We start from the raw sequence: 6,000 nt of genomic DNA on the forward strand, positions 1-6,000 counted from the left end.
CCCATCTTGAACATCCGATGACCTGTATAGTGCACTCTATGTAGTATTTTGTATTGAATTAACTGAAGACTGGGATTTCTGATTAGATGAAAAGTTTTTAAGCAAATCTGAGACCAGAGGTTTTGGTCTAAGTTAACTGATAAATCCGCTTCCCATTTTGCAATAGGAAGTGATATTGATTCATCTGTTTTAGAAAGCATTCTGTATATTTTGGATAGTAATTTGGGGGTTTTAAGAGTAAGAAATTGAACCACACTTGGTGGTGTTTGTAGTTCAACTTGACTGAGGTTAAATTTCTCTTTTACTATGGATTTAATTTGTTGATATTCTATAAATCTTTTCTTGTTGATCCCATATTGTGTAACTAGTCTGTCAAATGAAATAAATTCTGTTCCTTCTAGTATATGTTCTAAATATTTGATTCCTTTACCACTGCAATCTGGAAGGTTTATCATATTATTGTTTTGTAATATGTCAGGGCTGTTCCAGATAGGTGTACGTTTGCATGGGATTAATGAAGACTCCGTCAATTTTACAAACTCCCACCATGCTGTCAGAGAAGAGCTGATGTTGACGCTTTTGAAGCATTCATGTCGTTGGATGTTTGAGCTGATAAATGTTAGGTCTGAAATCTCTAGATTATTGCAAAGTGCTTGTTCTACATCTAGCCAAGATTCATCTAAGAAGGTATGTTTTAGCCATCCTGAGATAAACTGAAGCCTGTTGGCTAAGAAGTAGTGCTGAAAGTTAGGTAGTTCTAATCCTCCTTTATCCTTGGTCTTTTGTAGTGTTTTTAAGCTTATACGTGGGGGTTTATTTTTCCAAAGGAATTTGGACATGTATGAATCTAGAGATCTGAACCAATCTAGTGGTGGTTTAGTTGGGATCATTGAGAATAAATAATTTATTTTTGGTAAGACCATCATTTTTATAGCGGCAACCCTTCCAAGTGATATGGGTAGACATTTCCACCTAGCCAGATCACCTTCTACTTTCTTTAAAAGTGGGATATGGTTTAATTTAGTTAGATCTGCAAGCTTGGGAGAAATATTAATACCTAAATATTTTATATTTCCCGATTGCAATGGAGTAGAAGAAGAATTATGGGAAGGACTGTAGATTTTGACCAGTTAATTGAGTAATCTGATATTCTTGCAAAAGAGTTTATCAATTCAATCACCCCAGAGATATTGGTTTGTGAGTTTTGGAGAAAAAGTAACACATCATCTGCATAAAGGCTGATTTTATGTTCCACGTTCTTGCATTTTATGCCCTTAATTACTGAATTCTGTCTAATTGCTGCTGCTAGTGGTTCAATAAAAATTGCAAACAGTGAAGGGGAGAGTGGGCATCCCTGCCTGGTGCCCCTCAGGAGACAGAAGCTGGAGGATGTCTGGTCATTTGTTCTGACACAAGCTGTTGGGGAATTATATAATGTTTTTAACCAGTTAATGAAAGAGGATCCAAAACCAAATTTGTGTAAAGTTGCAAATAGAAATTTCCAGTTAACTCTGTCAAACGTTTTTTCTGCATCTAAAGAAAATATTGTAGTTTCAAGGTTTTTACTGTATGAGTAGGCTATTAAATTAAGTAATCTACATGTATTTGTTGATGAGTGAATTGAATTGATATATCTTTATTAGTCCCACAAGGGGAAATTTCATAAGGCTGCCGACCTATTGCACGCAATGGCGGCGCCATCTTACCCTCCGACCATACATACATTACATAAAACATCACATGGGGAAGACAGGTCAGAGAGGTATAACAATGGAAAATGCACCACATGAGGAAAGATAAGGAGAAAAAAATAACTCCCCCCAGACTGAGCTCCAACAGGAAGATCAGTTTGAGAACAGAAAAAAACACCTCTGCACATGAAAAAACTCTTAATACACCAAAGAAACACATGACAAGCAGCAGGGGTGGGTAAAGGGTGCAGCATTGGAAGGGAATAAGCATCGAAGGGGTTTGGAAAGGGAGGGGGAGTGCCTACCTTTTATAAAACCAGTTTGGTCAGGATGAATTAAGAGGGGGGTTATTTTCTCCAGTCTCTTTGAGAGAGCTCTGCAGATTATTTTAAGGTCTATAAGGGATATTGGACGATAGCTTGAGGGATATACAGGGTCTTTGCCTGGTTTTAGCAGGAGATTAATGTTTGCAGAATTCATATTTGATGGAAGTCTGCCCTTTTCTTTGATTTCCAACAACGTCAGAAACAACAGAAAACTGGTGCCAGAATCGTCCAGAATTCTTTGTAGAATTCTGCAGGAAAGCCATCTGGACCTGGAGCCTTATTATTGGGCATGCTTATCAGAGCTTCCTGGAGTTCACCTGGCGTCAGTGGCGAATCCAGTGCCATTGCTTGAGTGTCTAATAATTTTGGAAGAGTTATGTTGTCTAAAAACTGATCAATTTCCTTTTTAGATGGGTTTATTTGTGGTGAATCTTTTATAGTCTGTCCTCCCAGGTGTTTCCTCTCCTGTTGTCATCTTGTGTGTATTGGTAACTGCAGTTCTCCCCGTGCTGTCATCATATCCTGTCCTGCTTTATGGTTGTGTCGGCCTGTTCTACACTTCTTTCGTTTTGGACTGCTGCCCTGCTGTTGTTTAGGAAATGGTAAATGGGCTGATTCTTATACAGCGCTTTTCTACTCTACTCAAAGCGCTCTGTACAACATGCCTCATTCACACATTCACACCCACTCATACAAGCACTTCCAAAGACAAGTGCAAACTAATCTACATTCACACACATTCACAGTCCGATGGACGCATTGGAGGGCAATTTGGGGTTATTATCTTGCAAAAGAATACTTGACATGCAGACTGGGGAAGCCTAGGATCAAACCACCAACCTTCCAATCAGGAGCTGATCAGCTCTACCACCTGAGCCACAGCCACCCTTTGCACACCCTAGGACTTTGTTAAAGTTCAGTATTAAGCCTTTTCTGTGGGGTTTATTTCAATTCTCCATGTTATGTATATAAGATGTATGTGACATCTTGTCTCCCTCCTCTCACACCCAACTGGTCGCCACAGATGACTGCCCCTCCCTGACCTTACAATATAACGCACTTAAGGCAATTATGATTTTGAGCTAAATAAAACTGAACTCAGCTGTATTAAATTGAATTGTACTGAAAATACAAACACTATAGAAAATGCTTCAGTTTGTTCAAACAGAGCGCACCTCGCTGTGGTCCACTGTCACAGCAAAGTCAGAGCTACTGCCACCAACAGAGCCAACAAAAGAACCAATTATTATTAATAATTAACTCGATGCAGGAATTATTCATCAGAATGCATGTATGCATGTATGCATGTATGCAACTTCAAAACTCTGTGAAAATGTGCTTCTGTAGCATGTGGCTAAAACCAGCTGGGCTCCTGATCCTAAATATACATCGGAGACTTAGCCATTAGTTTGCACGTGACACTAACTTTACTCCAGCTGACACTTATACATAAAACTAGTTTAAGCTTTAGTGCCTAATAAGTCATGTTTTGTGTAATTCAGCTTCCATTGTGAAAGACTTAAGATATAAATTCACCCGTTTGCGACTAACCTAAATGGTGTGTGTGTGTGTGTGTGTGTGTGTGTGTGTGTGTGTGTGTGTGTGTGTGTGTGTGTCCGCCACAGAGGACAGATGGGCAGGAAGTCTGAGGGCCCATCTACACACTGAGCCCTGACAGCAGTTATCCTCTCAGTCAACATCAGGCAGGAACATGCTAACAAAAAGAGGGATAAGAAGGATTTGGCCTGAGGTCAAGATTTACTGTCCCCAACCCACTCAAACTATCCTGCACTTCACTGACAATCACATCTTCACATCAATGACCCTCCAAAGGTCTGCAGCCACCCAGAGTCCCTGCAGACCAGACTTCCATCTTGTAGTATTGTTTCTACATTTGGAAGTTTTCAGGAATTCTTAGCATGTTAAACATACTCCAAATACAGCCTTTGCACCAGCAATGTGTCTTCTTACTAATCATCTCATCTACTTCCATCCATCCATCCATCCATCTTCATCCGCTTTATCCGGGGCCGGGTCGCGGGGGCAGCAGCCTGAGCAAAGAGGCCCAGACCTCCCTCTCCCCAGCCACCTCCTCCAGCTCATCCGGGGGAACACCAAGGCGTTCCCAGGCCAGCCGAGAGATATAATCTCTCCAGCGTGTCCTGGGTCTGCCCCGGGGCCTCCTCCCGGTGGGACATGCCTGGAACACCTCACCCAGGAGGCGCCCAGGGGGCATCCTTGTCAGATGCCCAAACCACCTCAGCTGGCTCCTTTCGATGTGGAGCAGCAGCGGCTCTACTCTGAGCCCCTCCCGGATAGCCGAACTTCTCACCCTATCTCTAAGGGAGATGCCAGCCACCCTTCGGAGGAAGCTCATTTCCGCCGCTTGTATCCACGATCTCGTCCTTTCGGTCACTACCCACAGCTCGTGGCCATAGGTGAGGGTAGGGACGTAGATCGACTGGTAAATTGAGAGCTTCGCTTTTACACTCAGCTCCCTCTTCACCACGACGGACCGGTGCAGCGTCTGCATTACTGCAGCCGCAGCCCCAATCCGTCTGTCGATCTCCGGCTCCCTTCTCCCATCACTCGCGAACAAGACCCCGAGATACTTGAACTCCTCCACTTGGGGCAGGACCTCATCCCCGACCCGGAGTGGGCACCCCACCCTTTTCCGGCTGAGAACCATGGCCTCAGATTTGGAGGTGCTGATCCTCATTCCCGCTGCTTCACACTCGGCTGCGAACCGCTCCAGTGCGAGCTGGAGGCCCTCACCCGATGAAACCAACAGAACCACATCATCCGCAAAGATCAGAGATGAGATCCTGAGGCCACCAAAGCGAAAGCCCTCCGCCACTTGGCTGCGCCTAGAAATCCTGTCCATAAAAATTATGAACAGAACCGGTGACAAAGGGCAGCCCTGGCGGAGCCCATCACCCACCGGGAACGAGTCCGACTTATTGCCGGCAATGCGAACCAAGCTCTTGCAACGGTTGTATAGGGATCGAATGGCCCGTAGCAATGGGCCAGACACCCCATACTCCCGCAACACCTCCCACAGGACACCCCGAGGGACACGGTCGAATGCCTTCTCCAAGTCCACAAAACACATGTAGACTGGTTGGGCAAACTCCCATGCACCCTCAAGTATCCTCGAGAGGATGAAGAGCTGGTCCAGTGTTCCGCGACCAGGACGAAAACCACATTGTTCCTCCTGCATCAGAGGTTCGACTAGCGGACGAACTCTCCTTTCCAGCACCCTGGCATAGACTTTCCCGGGGAGGCTGAGGAGTGTGATCCCCCTGTAGTTGGAACACACCCTCCGGTCCCCCTTCTTAAAGATGGGGACCACCACCCCGGTCTGCCAATCCACGGGTACTGCCCCTGATCTCCACGCAACATTGCAGAGGCGTGTCAGCCAGGACAGCCCTACAATGTCCAGAGCCTTCAGGAACTCGGGGCGGACCTCATCAACACCAGGGGCTCTGCCACCAAGGAGTTGTTTAACTGCCTCAGTGACCTCGCCCCCAGAAATTGGCGGGTCATTCCCCTCATCCCCAGACTCTGCTTCCTCCTCGGAAGACGCGTCAGTGGGATTAAGGAGGTCCTCGAAGTATTCCTTCCACCGCCTGACAATTTTCTCAGTCGACATCAGCAGCGCTCCACCAGCACTATACACAGTGCAGGTAGAGCACCGCTTTCCCCTCCTGAGACGCCTGACGGTTTGCCAGAACCTCTTCGAGGCAGTCCATGGCCTCTCCGAACTCCTCCCACACCCGAGTTTTTGCTTCAGCCACTGCCCGAGCCGCATTCCGCTTGGCCTGTCGATACCTGTCGGCTGCCTCCGGAGTCCCACAGGCTAACCAAGCCCGATAGGACTCCTTCTTCAGCCTGGTGGCTCCCTTCACCTCTGGTGTCCACCATTTGGTTCGGGGATTACCACCACGGCAGGCACCAACCACCTTGCGGCCGCAGCTCAATGC

This window comes from Neolamprologus brichardi, unplaced genomic scaffold, assembly GCF_056152115.1.
Source record: "Neolamprologus brichardi isolate AB-2024 unplaced genomic scaffold, ASM5615211v1 NODE_ptg000036l+_length_2141236_cov_1, whole genome shotgun sequence".
NCBI classification, from domain to species: domain Eukaryota; kingdom Metazoa; phylum Chordata; class Actinopteri; order Cichliformes; family Cichlidae; genus Neolamprologus; species Neolamprologus brichardi.